General features: G+C 38.7%; 1 protein-coding gene and 1 pseudogene across 2 annotated transcripts in view; both read right to left on the minus strand.

Moving 5' to 3' along the window:
- The window catches only part of LOC149053037 (nuclear protein localization protein 4 homolog), a 281,781-nt gene that overhangs the window by 81,200 nt on the left and 181,869 nt on the right, over positions 1-18,712 (minus strand). The window lies entirely within an intron of this gene.
- Positions 2,563-9,115, minus strand: LOC149053040 (uncharacterized; annotated as a pseudogene).

Raw genomic sequence — 18,712 nt, forward strand, 5'->3', positions numbered from 1 at the left:
TTGCAGCAACATGGTTATTGAGGAAAATTTATATTATAGTGATTAAAATGCATTGGAGACTTCATGTAACATTTGTGCAATAATTACACGTACTGCTTGGATACACCTAAAGGGTAAACGAAAAAAAAGTTCTAAAGTTGGATTTGAAATGCCTATGAAGAAGCAAGAAGTCTACTTTGACATTATGAGTGCAGCAGGTCATGCATTGCAGGGATAGATGTCCGCATCTAAGTCATTGCACACCTACTCCTTCTCCCTTAAGTCAACTGATAAGTTCGGGTTACAAGTTGGGTTTAATTTTGGGTTAGGAGAGGGGGAGCTGCACATTTCTCAAATGCTGACATTGATGCCAGTGAAAAAGGGAGCCTAGCAATATCATGATCATTCATTAAGTTATTATTAAGTTATTCACACCTGTATTTAATAAAAACATAACGTTACCTGATCCATGCCAAGTATTCTCTGTCTTTAATTCCTCCCATTCATTGTTTTCTTGGTCAGTCAGTTGCTTGATAACCACCTCATACCCCTCCAAATATGGGGCACTGTGCATCAAAGATACAGTAAAACTTATTCCTTCAAAACTTTTCTTGTAATCCAGATCTGGTGGGCCATCATGAGATATTTCAATAACACTGCTAACCAATATCTCATCACTGGCAGTGGAGGGGGAGAGGGTCCTGGGGTTCCACAATAAGCATCTACATGTAAATGGCACAGGTTGTTGTACAGCTCCACTGCAAAGTTTGATAGAGGCACCAGCTTCCCTCAGGTGCCATGAGTCTTCCTTACCTCCGATTTTTCCTCTGAAATGTAAAGGAAATTAATTATCTAGCATTTTAAGATATTTTTCCCAATTGGAGTAAGCAATGACAAAGGTATTTAAAATGCAAGTGGCAAACTGGCAGTTTGAAAAACTCATTTAGATATTGACACTTAATTTCAAAACTAGATCTAATAAATGTTATTTTTCTTTATTTTTCTTTTCTTTTCCATTAATTTGCTTTTCCTTGACTCAAATAGCCTCAAGTTATAATCATAAATCAAAACATTTATTTAAATGATTCTTTATCATTTTTGATAATAATTAAGTACCCCTTTATTGATGGAAACACTGAAAAAAAATGTTGAATACCTGTAGAACATGGTAATTGAACTGGGTGGAGTAAACTTTGTTCTGAAATCATACGCGTGACATCTGAATCAAAGGATTGTGCAGCAGCATTAGACTTGAAATCACCAGTACGATTTCAGACCAAAAGCGCATGGCAAAAGTTCAATTACCACTTCATTACATTTATTTTAAATTTGCAAAATTCAGTTGCTAAATGAATAAAGATTTTTTTAAAGCCGATACAAATACATGTATGTTATTTATCCAGTACTGAGCTGGTGTGTAAAATGTTATAAAAGTTGTCTTTCTTTTTTTCTGCATTTTGATTGATTTCCTAAAACAATCGGTTAAATCTAATTTGTTGCTGTACTTTCGTGGAGCTTTCTCATTAGCTGGGAAATCGATGCACTTTAGAGCAAAAAATAGTGCATTTTATCAATAAATCGTGCCAATGAGAACCAATCAGATTGCAAGGATCACCAGTGATTTGAGCACGAATGTAATAAATTTTTAATAGCATTACAGTTGTTAAGCATGAACTTTATTAACTAAAGATTAAAAAGAAAATAAAATAAAAGAAAGTAACTGTCATTTATAAAGAGGTCCGGAGGGTTGTTCTTTAGTCAGAGCACTTTGTCAAAAGTTGCCATTAGTTAACACCTCCTAGCAACTCCAACCCTGCTCTTTACAATGGTCTGTGCATCCATGAGAAAAAAAACATGGGAAAGGCAAAAAACTGAGTCATTGCAAAAAAACCCATACCTTTTGATCAAAGTCTTTTCATTGTCTTCAGTTTCTACTGTTGCATCTTCTATATCTGCCAAATCTTTCCTGCCGGTGTAATAAGGTACCTCATCCTCTTTGGCTGGGGAAATTATTATTTTGAGGGGCTTGGATTCAGTATACAATATTACGGACATTTACTACCACTTAATTCCCAATATCTGTTCAACCAAAATTGTTCAACATGGGGTCTTTCCGCACTAACGAAAAAGGTTGTTTATTTAAAACGATTTTTTCGTCATCACTAAATTTTGACAAATTTTGGCCAAGGCCGACAAATCGTGAAACACATGGCCGACAAATTTGTCCCAAGTAAAATCTGGACAAAATTAATTAAATAAGCAAGACCGTGATAAACTTGTCGATAAATTATCGCAAAAGCTACGAACAGAGTGTAGCTGAACTGAAATCAATTTACTACAGAGGCAAAAATTCTCTTTTGTCGCAAAACTCTGGGATACTAAAATTTTAAAACGGCTTTGAAAAATCTTAGAAATTGGAGGTGGAATCCTTTGGCAGACTGTCGAGTCGAGCGGTAAGAGAATTTTTCAACTTTGAAATTTATAATGTAGATGTAACACTCAAACAAACTTTTGTCCTTTGATTTTGCCAGGACAATTTTAGGCTGGAGGCATGAAAATCGCGAAAAATCGGATATGCATTGATTAAGAGTATAAGATAAGATTACCGTATGACTCTCCTTCTCCAGCCTTGTCCCCCACTTCTTTTGCAATTTGTAGATGACGCTCACGGTTCTCGATTGCCTTAGCAAAGTTGTCTAAGCTATGAAAAGCATTGCCAAGACTTCCATTAGCCCGTCTCTCTCCAGCTTTATCCCCCACTTCTTTTGCTTTTTGTAGATGACGCTCGTGGTAACTGATAGCCTTATGAAAATCGCCTAACATCTGAAAGGCATTGCCAAGATTTCCATAAGCCCGTCCTTCTCCAGCTTTGTCTCCCACTTCTTTTGCAATTTGTAGATGACGCTCGTGGTAACTGATAGCCTTATGAAAATCGCCTAAGCCATGATAGGCATTGCCAAGATTTCCATAAGCCCGTCCTTCTCCAGCTTTGTGTCCCACTTCTTTTGCAATTTGTAGACGACGCTCGTGGTAACTGATAGCCTTATCAAAATCGCCTAAGCCATGGTAGGCATTGCCAAGATTTCCATAAGCCCCTCCTTCTCCAGCTTTGTCTCCCACTTCTTTTGCAATTTGTAGATGACGCTCGTGGTAACTGATAGCCGTATGAAAATCGCCTAACATCTGATAGGCATTGCCAAGATTTCCATAAGCCCGTCCTTCTCCAGCTTTGTCTCCCACTTCTTTTGCAATTTGTAGATGACGCTCGTGGTAACTGATAGCCTTATGAAAATCGCCTAACATCTGATAGGCATTGCCAAGATTTCCATAAGCCCGTCCTTCTCCAGCTTTGTCTCCCCCTTCTTTTGCAATTTGTAGATGACGCTCGTGGTAACTGATAGCCTTATAAAAATCGCCTAAGCCATGAGAGGCATTGCCAAGATTTCCATAAGCCCCTCCTTCTCCAGCTTTGTCTCCCACTTCTTTTGCAATTTGTAGATCACGCTTGTGGTAACTGATAGCCTTATGAAAATCGCCTAAGCTATCATAGGCAATGCCAAGATTTCCATAAGCCCGTCCTTCTCCAGCTTTGTGTCCCACTTCTTTTGCAATTTGTAGACGACGCTCGTGGTAACTGATAGCCTTATGAAAATCGCCTAAGCTATCATAGGCAATGCCAAGATTTCCATAAGCCCGTCCTTCTCCAGCTTTGTCTCCCACTTCTTTTGCAATTTGTAGACGACGCTCGTGGTAACTAATAGCCTTATGAAAATCGCCTAACATCTTATAGGCATTGCCAAGATTTCCATAAGCCCGTCCTTCTCCAGCTTTGTCTCCCACTTCTTTTGTAATTTATAGATGACGCTCGTGGTAACTGATAGCCTTATGAAAATCGCCTAAGCTACCATAGGCATTGCCAAGATTTCCATAAGCCCCTCCTTCTCCAGCTTTGTCTCCCACTTCTTTTGCAATTTGTAGATGACGCTCGTGGTAACTGATAGACTTATGAAAATCGCCTAAGCCATGATAGGCATTGCCAAGATTTCCATAAGCCCGTCCTTCTCCAGCTTTGTGTCCCACTTCTTTTGCAATTTGTAGACGACGCTCGTTGTAGCTGATAGCCTTATGAAAATCGCCTAAGCCATGATAGGCATTGCCAAGATTTCCATAAGCCCGTCCTTCTCCAGCTTTGTCTCCCACTTCTTTTGCAATTTGTAGATCACGCTCGTGGTAACTGATAGCCTCATGAAAATCGCCTAAGCTATGATAGGCATTGCCAAGATTTCCATAAACCCCTCCTTCTCCAGCTTTGTCTCCCACTTCTTTTGCAATTTGTAGATCATGCTCGTGGTAACTGATAGCCGTATGAAAGTCGCCTAACATCTGATAGGCATTGCCAAGATTTCCATAAGCCCGTCCTTCTCCAGCTTTGTCTCCCACTTCTTTTGCAATTTATAGACGACGCTCGTGGTAACTGATAGCCTTATGAATATCGCCTAAGCTACCACAGGCATTGCCAAGATTTCCATAAGCCCCTCCTTCTCCAGCTTTGTCTCCCACTTCTTTTGCAATTTGTAGATGACGCTCGTGGTAAATGATAGTCTTATAGAAATCGCCTAACATCTTATAGGCATTGCCAAGATTTCCATAAGCCCCTCCTTCTCCAGCTTTGTCTCCCACTCCTTTTGCAATTTGTAGATGACGCTCGTGGTAACTGATAGCCTTATGAAAATCGCCTAACATCTGATAGGCATTGCCAAGATTTCCATAAGCCCGTCCTTCTCCAGCTTTGTGTCCCACTTCTTTTGCAATTTGTAGATGACGCCCGTGATAACCGATAGCCTTATGAAAATCGCCTAACTTCCGATAGGCAATGCCAAGATTTCCATAAGCCCGTCCTTCTCCAGCTTTTTCTCTCACTTGTTTTGCAATTTGTAGGTCACGATCGTGGTAACTGATAGCCTTATGAAAATCGCCTAAGCTATGATAGGCAATGCCTAGATTTCCATAAGCCCGTCCTTCTCTAGCTTTGTCTCCCACTTCGTTTGCAATTTGTAGATCACGCTCGTGGTAACTGATAGCCTCATGAAAATCGCCTAACATCTGATAGGCAATGCCAAGATTTCCATAAGCCCGTCCTTCTTCAGCTTTGTCTCCCACTTGTTTTGCAACTTGTAGATGACGCTCATGGTTCTCGACTGCCTTATGATAATCGCGTAAACTCTCATAGGAAATGCCAAGTTTTCCATAAGGCCGTCCTTCTCTAGCTTTGCCTCCCAATTCTCTTGCAGTTTGTGGATGACATTCATAGCACTCGATTGCCTTATTAAAATCGTCTAAGCCTTTAAAGTCATTGCCAAGATTTCCATAAGCCCGTTCTTGTCCAGCTTTATCCCCCCCTTCTTTTGTTGTTTGCAGATGGCACTCATGGTACTCAATGGCCTCATGAAAATCGCTTGAATTTTGATGGACAATGCCAAGGTTTCTGTAAGTCTCTCCCCTTCCAGCTTTTTCGTTGGGTTTCAACTTTTGTGTATTTTGCAAATTTTTGCCTACCCTCCAATATGAAAAAGGAAAAAATGGCGTTCGTGAGAAGAAAAGAGAAATAATCTAGCAATCATAAATACACAAAAAGTTCTTTTCTTCATAGAGATTCTCTTTTGCATTTAGCTTTCCACTTTTTTTTCTTATTCAAATATCCGTACAATTGAATGTAAATAATATTTTTATTTAACAAATGGCCGAATTGATTGGAAACTAACGAAATGTAGATGCTGCTCGATGGATTGCACTAAGTTTGACCTTGGATGAATTTTATTGCAAATGCTCTTCCGGTCCTTGCCCACAGTTTATTACTAAACTATGGAAAAAAAGAAATAATCGTTTCGGGATATCCTTCTCTCCATTTGTTTGAGGCTGGTTTTCACTAATGACGGAGTCGAAGTGGTAAGAGCACTTCTTTTCGAGTGAAAACTGAATATCGGAGTCGACTCCGACTCCGACTCCGTTGTAAAAGAAAACCAGCCTTTGGGTGATGCCTTATCATCGGCCGTTAAACTTTCTACATAGGAGATTGATATTGAAGTGAAACAATTTATTAAAAAATCACCCGTCGCAGTTTGAGGATAAGTGTTAACAAATGTTTTGTTCCCCCCTCCTTCTGCATTCCTAGAAGCACCATAACCTAAACATAGCCACTGCTGGTAGAGAAGAGAAGGGAGAAGGCAACAAGGTTCTTCTAAATGTTTTAGCATGCCTTTGGCAACAGTGCTTCACATCACTGATGATTGGAAACAATTAAAAAGTCCCATTTATTGAGCATGACATGCAGAAACTATAGTGGGAAGCCATTGCCTAGGTTCTGCTATATGGTTACCAATGGGCCAATTACTGCCTAGTAAATTTGTTACATCTTTTTGTGGCCTTGTATCTTTATGGGGATGAAGTTATCACTTCAGAGGCGTTGATATGAAGACTTAGCCAATTTGTAACTACAGAAGATAGAGAGGCATTGGACAAGTGCCTTGGCGATGATTTTAAACCTAATGATGAAGATGTCTTGGAAGTTTTATATTATTCAAGTGTTTTAACCCTTTGCATCCTAACATCAGCATATTTTCCGTACTGTTCTCTATGCATATCCTATGGTGCTGACAAAGAGAATTTGTTTAACAACCAAGAGCCTTTTTAGTTCGTGACCATTTCCTTATTCTCATGATCTTAATGTTTGTTTTAGAGGGGATACTGATAGGAGAAAATGGTCACTAATCACTCTTAGAGATCAACTGGTGGAGTCCAATTCTCAAGATATTTTGCTCTAAGGAAAACTTTCAGTCCCTCGAGACTAAAGCAAGCCGCCAAATTAATTAACAAGTTATTCAGAGCTGAAGAACCAACTGAAGCAGAACTGACATCCTTTGAACAACTGAAAAGGTTTATACAGTCACTGAATTGCAAATCTTTACCCATATTTCTCTGAATCTGCACTGGTAGTGATGTGATCACTGTTCGTACACAACATAGATGTGCACTTTGCTATCCTTGAAGGGCAGCATTGACGTCCTTTTGCCAGAACATGTAGACCATTGTTAGAACTTCTATTTACATATGAATCATACCAAGCACTGCTTGAGGAGTTCACTAATGTAATGAAAGAGGAGCAAGCCTGTTTTGTAGTATTGTTGAGTATGGAAGATGTGAACAATTTGAAATGAACATTCAGAATGCTTTGAAATGAATACTTTGAAATTTGCTTCTTAGTTTTTACAATTTTTTATGTTATGCATAACATTTTCACATTACTGATATAAGGCTTTTTTTTAACACAGAATACAAGTTACCGTTGATGGCATTTTCTAAACTTTCCGAAAAAAAAATAATTAGGTCACAAATTTATATCTATTCAAATGTCATTACAGTTGTCACTGGCAGTTAGTTTGGTTACAAGTTAGAAAGCCTTTCGAGAGGGATGTAAAATGCAAGTTTCATGACTACAAACTCTACATTAAAATTTTATCAGCTGATCTCTAATATCGCTAAGACTTTAAGTAGTTAGTGTAATTGGTCATAACATAACAAGATATTAAGTTGTCAGTCCCTTGAAATGCGAAAACTCGGGGTAAAAGGTGACATGTCGCCTTTACTACCATTACGTGTCTTCTAGGAGATCAATGCCTGAATTTTAAATTGCACTAAATACTACACTGATTTCAGTGGACTACTTACACCACCAAATAAATGCATCTACAAAAGTGAAAATGGTTCGATGATAAATCAGTAAAAATAACAGCATTCATCAAGATTACATCAAAATTCAGGAGTCATACTTGAAGTTATCATTAAGGGTCAATTATACTGGTGACAGCCGTTAAAAAATGTCATTAATTTCATTTTATACCTCCAGACAAATCGTGAAGCATGAAAATTTTCATCCTCTCTTAGTGTTCAGTGCAATTTTGAAACTATTGAGAAAAAAAAATTATTATCATTTTATTATACAAGCTTCGAACGCAACAGCATAACTTCAGTCTTATTCTCTGGTTGATCTTCACAATGTTTTATGTTGTAATTAACACAACGTCTGCATTAAACTTTCCTATGTGAGGGAGGGATAACAATGATCATGTACAAGTACTTCCATTATCATCAAAGGAAATATCAAAATAATTTTGATTAGACGCTAATAAATGTTAAATTCAATATTGAAACTTTCAATGATCGTCACAAAGTGCTTATTCCATTGTTTCCATCGCCAGAGAGAGGGTCAATCCTATTGTGTAATCACTGTAAGCTGACTGTGTGACTCTGGCACAATAAACATTGTTTTCTGTTTCAATATCAGTCATAATCACAGTCAACCATCATAATCAATTCCAAATGTCTGCCAATTTGTGCAATAGCCCCACATTTTAGACTGCCTGTAACATGAAAGTGCAGCGCTTGTTATCTGACAGCTTGCTATTTTTTAAAGAACCCATTTTAGCGAGTTATCCATTTCTAGGTTTGCAACATTAGACAAGCCGTTCTTGTATAGTAAACCTAGAAAACATAGTAAGCGGTCAGATAACAGGCGATGCACTGTGGAAGTAAAGTGAGGTATTTTTATTGAGAATTTGACTTAATTTTTTTATTCCCAACAGCGGTCGTAAATATTCCCATATAAACTCTTATAATTTCGCCATGACTGCTATTTCGCAAGATGATCATCTCACAGCTGGAGCTTGGGCTGCCTGTGGTTGGAGATTCCAAGGCATGTTCCTTTACTTATCCAGTTTAAACTAGTCTCACGCAGTTGCTCGATCATTTCCTTTGTAATAATGTACGCCGGTCTCCCTCCTGAACTTGCAGAGAATGCCAATGGAATTTTTTCCTTTGGACAAAGGCATGATACATTTAAAATATCTGACGTCTTTCTTAATAAGACGACTAAAGACAATTCTAACAGCTCAAACAGGTTTGAAGAGGAATTTTGAGACAGTGATATGGCGATAAGCATTGTTGTGTATTCCTAAAGCTTCCTGGCACAGATTTCTAATCCTACATGAACAATGCGTGATAAACGAAAGTCTCTTTCAATGGTGCTCTTTAGAGAATCAACAAACTTTGTAAAGTATTCTGCACTAAGTTGCTCCGCCATTTTGAGAGAAATATTCCGCTTACTAGCTGTTGTTCACCGGCTCAGAAAAAGTAATCGATAATCTCGCATAGTGATTTCTTTTTCTCACGAAACAATTTCTCATTCTCAACAGTTAATATTTAATTCTCAGTATATTGCTACATCAGTCTTTTTCTCGATTAAGGTTTTATCATTCTCGATGGGTAATTTTAATTATTTTTTTTAGAGGGCACGATAACGAATCTTGCAATTTGATTGGTTCCTTACCCGGTCAGTATTTTCCTATCTCTGCCCACGGGCCACGGTAACGCTTTCGTGAGTCGCTAAGTACATCCCAACGTTCGTTGCCATTTTTCGTAAACGTATCTCGTTTTTCCGGCCGGGCAGTATTTTTAAGCAAACACATCGGTCATTAACTCAAGCCGATGAATAACTTATTAATCCTCTCTTTTCTCTCACTCAAATCACTTTGGTTGACAGAAAAATATTGGTTTCAGAATGAATTTGTATGAACAATAGTGTCATTAAGTTGGTTGACAAGCGGCCTAAAACCCGGCTGCAATTAATTTTAATCTTTCACAAAAAGTACCTAGAAAGTTAAAACGTGAGCTATTTGGTTACAGTTAAACTGAACGATGGAACTTTCATTCATTTAATACCTGAATTTTCTCAAGCAATTTGTTCGCAGTGAAAGAGCGAGCGAAGTTTTAATTTAAGTTCTACAACAAATATACGCTCTCGGTGAGTCTTTCCAAGTCCGTTCTATTTGAACATTTGTACCGTAAATTGCACAACAGAAACTGAAGGAATTTTTTGAGAAAAGACCGCATTAAATCCCCTTGTGTCTCGTTGGAGTGTGCCATTCGAATTTAGTTTTTGTGAAGGAAAGACCAGATTTACACACGCCATTGCAGCAAACAAACGAGCAAACTCTCACAACTTCAAAATAAAAAAATTGAATTTACTCACAATTACTTTCCTCGCCGTTCACTTAATAAACAGAGGTAAATCTTAGTACATGAATGAATCGTCGATGAGAGTGAATAATACTTTCCGTGAGATCATTGACTGTTTTTGAAGAAAACATTGTCATGAAAGTCCATGCCAAACTAGTTCCGTTGTTTTTCAAATGTTCTTACGCTTTTTTTTACTTACGCGCTCTCTAATTGACAGGTGTCAGATTGTGACAGAAACTTGTAAAAATAATGTCTTATGCCTTATCATGCTGACTTTGAGTTCAGGTTACAATCCCTTAAACTGACTTTATTTTTAGAAACGCACTCATGCACGACAGTTGATCCTTTCAACAGCATTGAAAGCTTTACTTTTCATCAAATCCCAACAACCTATATATCAAATTAAAGCTTAATAAATTTCCTTTCTGATTATTCTATTATAATAAATTTTGAACCTAAGTTGCTTTTAAAATTTAGCTATGAAATCATGTTTTTGACAAAAGTTATACATTAACAAATAACACATCATATTTATTTCTTCCAAAAATTATCTGTACAAGCCTAAAATGGCAATCAGAGTTAAGCCCTAGTCCAACAACTTGATAAAACAATTCCTGTGACTGTGAGAGCATTTTTTTTCTCAAAATAGTAGCAAAATTGCATATTTGTCTAGTCAACACATAATCAAATTAGGAATTTATTTACATTGTTTGGTTTTGAATTAGTTCAAAACAGTCAGCTCAGTTGTATGGGTCTAATTGGTCTAAATTTATCTATTTCTGTGTTTGAATTGACTTCAAAACCAAACAAAACCAAAAAAAAGATGAATAATGGCTATGATCAGTTAATCAATTGGTTTCAGCATCCACATTGTCATTATTGGCATCATGTCTTCGAATGTAAGCAGCAACATAGTCCTCAACAGTGTGGTACAACTGGAAGCAGTCTTGCATACAGAGTGCTACTTTACAGACACTGCACTGAAAGCTAGACTCCTTCCCTGGCCTCTTCCTTTTATCTCCTGTCCTTTTCAGAATCTTCTTTTGGGCAGGAAAGCAAACCACACATGCCCGGGTGATGTTGGACTTCTTCCCAGTACCCAGTATTTTCTCTGGGAAGTGACCTCCAACTTGGAGGCGGGTTAAGCCTTCAGCTGACCTCCTTGGGCGGCCTCTTGGAGTGAGAGAATGGGAGATGCCAGAATTCCTAACAAGCTCCTTCACAAGCTCCCTTCGAAAGGTCCTTTGCAGTACAGGTGACTGGGTTCTATGTTTGTAGAGGATGTAAGCATTCAGGATGCTTAAGGAAAACAGATGGAAGAACACTTTCTTCCACCATTTCATGGTGCGTCGCCTGAAGCAGGAATAGGCCACCATCTGATCACACCTGTCAACTGCCCCCATGAACTTGTTGTAGTCATGTACAATCTCGGGTTTAGTGATTGGGCGCCCAGTTCCAGGGTGATTTCGGCCAACTTCTACATCTGCAATGGAGTGAACAGATGACAGCATCTGGAAAACTCTGCGGTCCTTAAATTTAACAGCCAGCAAAGTTCCATTGTTCATAACAAACTTGTCACCTTTTTTTTTCACTTGTGCCCTTTTAAATTCCTGGGGAATACCTTTCCTGTAGCGGGCTGTTCCACAGGCCCCAGTGTTCTGCCTATAGAGCTCAGCAAATAAAGTAGGTGATGTGTAGTAGTTGTCAACATACAAACACCTACCCACATTCAAATAAGGTTGCATGAGCCTCATGACTAAGTCATATGTTTTGCCTTTAGCACTGGGTGGTTCTTGGTTTACACCAGTGTAAATTTCAAACCTACAACAATAGCCATTACTTGAGTCACACAACTGGTATGACTTTACACCATACTTATCTGGCTTGTCTGGATTGTACACTTTGAAGTGCACTTTTCCTCTGAATGGAATCATTCCCTCATCTATGCAAATATTTTTGCCTGGCTTCCAGACATCTGAAAAATTCCCAGTGACAACACTGTATATAGTGCCAAGCTTGTTTACTGGGTTATACCCTTCCTGTCCTCGAGGAATATAATTATCATTATTGCACAAGTGAAAAAATGTTAAAATGTTCATAAATTTGTCTCTTGACATAATTTGAGGGAAAAAGGGAGTAGATAAAACCTCGTCGGTGGACCAGTAATCCTGGATATTCTCTTGATTCACCAGGCCCATCGCAGTAATCATGGCAAGAAAAGCTTTCATCTCACCAGATGTCACACCATCCTCAGGCCAATTTCTAAACCTCGAGTGCTGAGGTAAACGATCTCTTCGCTGTAAAGATGCGATTGTTTCCCTTGCATATTTATTTGTTTGGGATGCAATCTCATCAAATAGGTTTTCAGGAAAGAGGAGATGAAAGTAGTCAGAGAATGATGGATTGTCAGGAAGCTCCACATTCAACCCTCGATCAGCTGTGAAGTCAAGCCTTCGCGGGATACGATCGCCAAGGACCCAGTTGTCTTCTTCGGTTTCTTCTTCGCTCTCCTCCTCGCCATCACTGTCTTCTTCGCTTCTGCCATCTTCTTCTTCGCTGCTTTCAGAATTATCCGTGTTTTCATCAAAATCGCTATCCTCTCCACCAACAACTTCATCGATAGTTCCTTCATCAACAAATATAATATTGGCCGCCATCTTTGTTTATCAGTTTTACCGCGCAACAAAATTAATTTCATGCTAATTAATTCTTTTATTCTACTCGGATCTTCGGAACTCTTTCGGATGCTTAATTTATGTCCCTTTGATAGGCCCATGAGCGTAAACCTTCCTAAGCCCGACATATTCCGAACTTCTACGCCAATAAAACAATGATGTTCGGAAACCCGGAATATTCCGGAACCCGTCCACATGGACGAACACGTGCGCCCGGAATATTCCGGGAGCCGCACGATAAGGGATAAACAGAGGTAAATCTTAGTACATGAATGAATCGTCGATGAGAGTAAATAATACTTTCCGTGAGATCATTGACTGTTTTTGAAGAAAACATTGTCGTGAAAGTCCTTGCCAAACTAGTTCCGTTGTTTTTCAAATGTTCTTACGCTTTTTTTTACTTACGCGTCTCTAATTGACAGGTGTCAGATTGTGACAGAAACTTGTAAAAATAATGTTTCAAAGTTTGTTTGGAAGCCTTTTAAATTATCGTTACGGTAATGAAAATGTTTCGCTAAGGCATCTCTCTTGAATTTGCATCATCTCTATTTTAACTATCATTTACTCGCTCAAAAACTGTTCAGTTTATAGAAGATCTTGCCGTATTTACGGCCCTAAATCATTCGGGTTCTTTCGGAAAGAATTTCGTCAAGTTTCAAAAAAATAAATATGTTATTTACCGGCTAAGAGTCGGTCCTTATGGTGAAAAACTGTGACCTCGGTCTTGAAAATGCTGCACTCGGCCTACGGCCTCGGGCAGTATTTTCAAGACCTCAGTTTTTCACCATACGAACCTCCCAGCCGGCAAATAACATATATATATCGCATGACAGTTCTTCATTCTCATACAGTGATTTCCATTTCTGATGTAGTGGTAATGTAGGCTAATTTCAAATTGTTTTTAAGACATAGTCTGGTAACTAATTATTAGTACCAAGCTGAGGCTAAGGGGCGCTTATTTTGAAAGCAAGATCGGAGTGACTGTAAGTCGAATATGAAGTTTTGTGCCATTTCTGTGTGCAAAAATAACTAAAAGAGCGGACCTCAACTTTTCCGAGTTTCCAAGCGAAGAGAGTCTAAGAAAGAAAGGAAGCGCCTTCTGTCGTCGCGCTGATAAGGAGTTCACGTCCATCAAGAACTTGTTTATATGCTCCGAACACTTTGAGACTAAAAAAGTCGTGAAGACACTTTCTGGAACTAAAAGGTTGGCACACGGCACGGTTCCAACAATATTTAATCAGCTTACAGTCCGTAGAAGTCCAAGTCAACGCGAAAAAAGGTCGAATGAGCGGAGAAACCGAAACGCTAACGAAGACAGCAAAGGAGTACTTCACGCCCAAATTATCCGTGTTTCTACTGAAGTCGCTCTGAATGATCACGGCCACGTCCTTTATAAAAACAAAGTTCATAGAGAAGAAACTGGAAATAGTAGTATCCAGTCGGTTTATCTGTCCCAGCATCAGTTAAATCGTGGTACTTCAGATCCTCCACATACCCCTCAGTAAATAAGCAAAAACCCTCAGGACTTTTATACGACCATAAACAGTCTTTATCGTAACCATCTTTTCCAACCAGATAATGGCAGCTATCGGGAATCCTGAAGTCTGGAATACCGGTGAAGTCATGAGTCCAAAACTTCAGCGAAAATGGATGGGGAAGTAGTTTTTCTCCTGGCAACGTAATCAACTCGTCGCATTGCTCTGTTTTCTTTACAAGTTCAGGAACTTTTATTTCAGCCGCATTTTCAGTTCTGCCCTTTTCCTACTCTTACCGTTTACAGAAATTTGAATACCCCTTTCCTTTAAGAATTTCCGTAGCTCAGCAACTTTCATATTTGTGAAGAAGGCATCATTCCCTGCCATGTTGAGACGACTCCTTTCCCCTCAGCCTCGACTTGATGCTAAAAATCAGACTTACTCGCACAAATAATTCGAAACTAGCCTATTAAAATCTCACACATCGATCACTGAAATTCGATAGGTAGTTTTGAACTCAAATCACTTTTGTCATGTCTGGCTTGCCACATTAAGGAAAGGTACGTTTTTTCTTGGGGGGCAGGGCTGGGGCCTCAGAGGAGAAGGTTATCAGTAAAAGTGAGCACCTAAAGGGGAGGGTCATACCTTTCTGTAAGCAATTCAAGCTAAGGGACACACTTTTTCCAGAATTTTTAAACGAGGTCCTTTGTGATGTGCTTTCCATTTTACTTATAGTTTAAGATTTTCTTTTCACCTACTTTGATTTAATTTGGTGTTTTGTTATCGCTTCTATGTTACATTTCTACATTTATATGCCATGGCACATAGTTTTTTCTCGGAGGACTCGTGTCCTTTTCCATCCGTATCGAGGCGTACTAGACACAGGTATCGTTTCTTCAGCCTCTTGCTCCTGTTGACTATCCGCTGCCCGAGTTTCTACTAGATCCAACAATGCGCTCTACCCGGTCACTGTCAGACTCTGAATTTGAGTCAGAGGCTGGCTGAAAGTTGTTCTGACTGTCCTCCACAATACAAGTCAAAATCTTACTGCCAATATGTGCCTCACCACCCTAACTCTCTCATCTTTCTTTCCTTTAAATGCAATAAAGTTCAAGTTTACCTACTCTAAGGGATGGCGAGTGGTTTCTGTGATAGAGAACCTCCTAGTCAATGTCATTGTAGCCCTGTTTCTTTATTTCGGCACAATTCCTTTCATTGTCTGTTTGCCGCTTATCTTTTCTCATTTCAATGTCAGTTAGATGCTCAATATAATCTGCAACAAGCTTTCTGAGACAATGTATTTTTCAGAAAATTCTTTGATTGCCTTTTTATCCCCTGCTTTGAGCTTACCCTTTTAAAACATCTGTTTTATTTGAGCTCAAGGCTGATAATCATCAGCTTTGCGGCCACTCGTAGATGTTTTCGTACGTGGAGGAGGTGAAAGTCGGGAAGTTTGGTGTAATCGGGATTGGTTCGTGGAGTTTGTGAGCCTGGAGAAGGACTTACAAAGTCTCAAAGTTTATACTTCCATATTCAAACTTCAGCTATACAACGTTAATATCCCACAGTGAATGTTCGCAATTTCTTGTTTCACCTCACACACATTTAATATCGAGATATATTTACATTCAAACATTTTGCGTTCACAAGCGAAACGTTCTGAGATAACTACGGCATGGAACATACCACGAAGTAGTGAGGGGAGTGTCGCACTTTTGTCAGTCACCTTAAGGTGGGGGGTCAGGAGTTTTTTCTATTAAAAGGCCAGGGAGGGCCAACACTTTTTTTTTGGAAAAAATACCAAAATTCCCCAGCCACCCCCCTCCAAGAAGAAACGTACCTTAATTCTTTAAGATCGAAGAGAGCGACATCGCACCGAGCTTCATCTTCGCGATGCAATTTCAGTATCAGGTCACTGAGCCGCGAGAACTCGGATTTACTCAGTCCGGCCGATCAACATTACAGAGAAGTACCAAATCTTACAAATACCTTTGTATATTCTTGTGGTAACAGAGAAAGTTTGCGTCGCAAAATAAACTTCGTTTCGACCGGGCTTAACTGTTGTAAATCAGAAACAGTGAACCAAAAAGCTTAACTGTCCATAGGATTCAATTTGTGCTATATTTAAAGCTGACAAACATTGGTTTAAGCAGCTCCCATGAAGAAACTGAATATTTTAAGTTGTGTTTGAAAAAACAGCTTTAAAACATGTTTAAGCCTTGTTTTGAGTGGGGTATAACTCTGTCACTGGCTAATGATGCATCACTTTAAGCAAAACGAGGTGAAAGTATCTACCAAAAGATGGCAGACTAGCCCGCTATTTATTCCGGTGAGACTTTAACTAACAGCTCTAAAATCCACGCCATATTTGCAGCATGATTAAGGTTCTTGTTTCTCCATCTTCGCGTCGTTGTAGTAATTCTACTTTCAAACAAAATTTAAGGCCATGATCAGTATTTAAAGTTAACTTGCAAATATGTAGCTCTACTCTAAGCATGAAAGACGTCATTGTGGAATAGTGTAATGTTCATATTCAGTGTTTTCAAACCTGAAGAGCTCTCTTGTTCACGATCTCGATCTGTCTCGCCTTGCGGAACCTCCATAGCTAAAAAAAGAACATAAAGGAAAATATTACTTATCTTCCCCAAGCGCTTCAGCGGTCAGTTCATTTTCCTAATTTATCAAGTTAAACAAGCCATAATGTAAAGGAAAAAATCGAAGGTTTCTTTGCACACCTTAATCTCAAAACAATCGTATGTTCAATTTAAAGAATTAAGCTGCGGCTCAATTTAAATAGACGTAAGTATAGGTAGACGCCTAAAGGTAATTCCGTTGGATGCCTGGAAGCTACTAAGTGTAGCATTGAAAGAAATTGTGCAGTTACAGTGTACCATGATTAGTCATTTAGATCAGCCGAAGAAACCACTATAGAAAATTTTAGTGTTGAATAAACCGTGACTGTTTTTGTATTTGAAAATGGCGGAGAGTCGCAGCTAAAAAACTTTCTTCTGAAACAAACTGCCACTCCACCTCCTAATCTCCTCGTGTTTCTCAGCGCCTGTTTCATCCCTCCTAAAAGCAACAGCTCGGTAAAAACAATTTCCATCCCCGCTGACAGACTTCTCTCCTTTGAGCCGTGATTTGTTTATCGAAAACGTCAATATACACTTTAATACAACTGGAAGACTGTACCTAAGTTATTTCCTAGAGATTTGTAGTTAAGTTAGTGGTAAGAAAGAAATCGATTAAAACACCACAGCATAACAAATAAATTTAACTGTCTCCTTTATCTAATCAAAGAATCATGGCCAACCCGTGCATGATGAAACATAGTTGTGAACTTGTAGATACAGGTCTTACTGCAAAGCAAGGTTGCTCTTATTTCAAAAGCCAAGGTTCCGGAATATCACGAAGAGATTCACAATTATGGTAACCATCCAACTCCGCAGAATAATTAACCTATATACAGCCGACAAAAACAGCAAAAAATAGTAACCTGCGTTTATCGAATTTACGTTTGGAGAATTCGTTAAATTTAGCTGCTGGAATCCAAATCTTTCCTCGCCTGCACAAGCCAAATTCCACCATTCTCCAATCCTATGTCACTTATCGCCTCCTAGTAGCTCAATATATATTTGCATAGTAACGCAATGATCTTTGTTCAGACGGTTTTTTCCAGCTTGTATCTGATAAGTTTTCTGCCTCGGAACTAAAATACCTCCGAACCTACTTAACATGACCTCTAGATTTTTTGACTGAGTGAAATTATAGATATGCGGAAATGATTTTTATAAGTTTTCTTATGTCCGAAAATTATTTTCGTCTGCTTCTGATCAATCTAGCCGCCAATGTTTACATAAGATGAAAATCGATAAGATTTTACGTATTCCGATTGGCTAGCTTTGCATTTTGTCCATGAAACGAAAAAGAAACCCAGCTGGGTTTTCACCATGGTTTGCCATAGGCATCTCACAGTAAAAGGGAAAATTCTTAGTTGCGAGCGACCGGGTACGGAGGGTATTTCCACCTACAAAGGTCGAAACAATCGATTTTTGCTTTATTTGACTAAACTGAATTCAAACATTCAAAAAAACGTTTCTATAAAAAAATTCTGAAATCTTTAAAAGCAACTGATTTATTTAGAAAAACGTATTTTCAAATGAAAGATAATAAACCAAGAAGGTGTCATAATCTCGGACCTGGGTGAATCCTCTGAGGAAGTGTCGCGGCAACCGACAAAAAAATTCACTCGTAGAAGTTCTTTGCTTATAGAAAAATCTTTGCTCACGGAAAAATCAAGAGCGGAAAAAAGTCCTTGGTAAAAAAAAAAAAGAGAAAAAGAAAAAAATAAGCCCAAAGAAGAAAGAAAGAGTACCATTCTGTAAAGAAAAGAAAAATTTTCTTTGTAAGAGAGACTTGTAATGACGAAGCTCCACGCACACAAAGAATCGCCGCCCAACCAAACTTTGCTATAAATAATTCTCATTAATTCATAATACATTATCAACCGAA

Source organism: Pocillopora damicornis, chromosome 1 (genome assembly GCF_964200805.1).
Source record: "Pocillopora damicornis chromosome 1, jaPocDami1.2, whole genome shotgun sequence".
NCBI lineage: Eukaryota > Metazoa > Cnidaria > Anthozoa > Scleractinia > Pocilloporidae > Pocillopora > Pocillopora damicornis.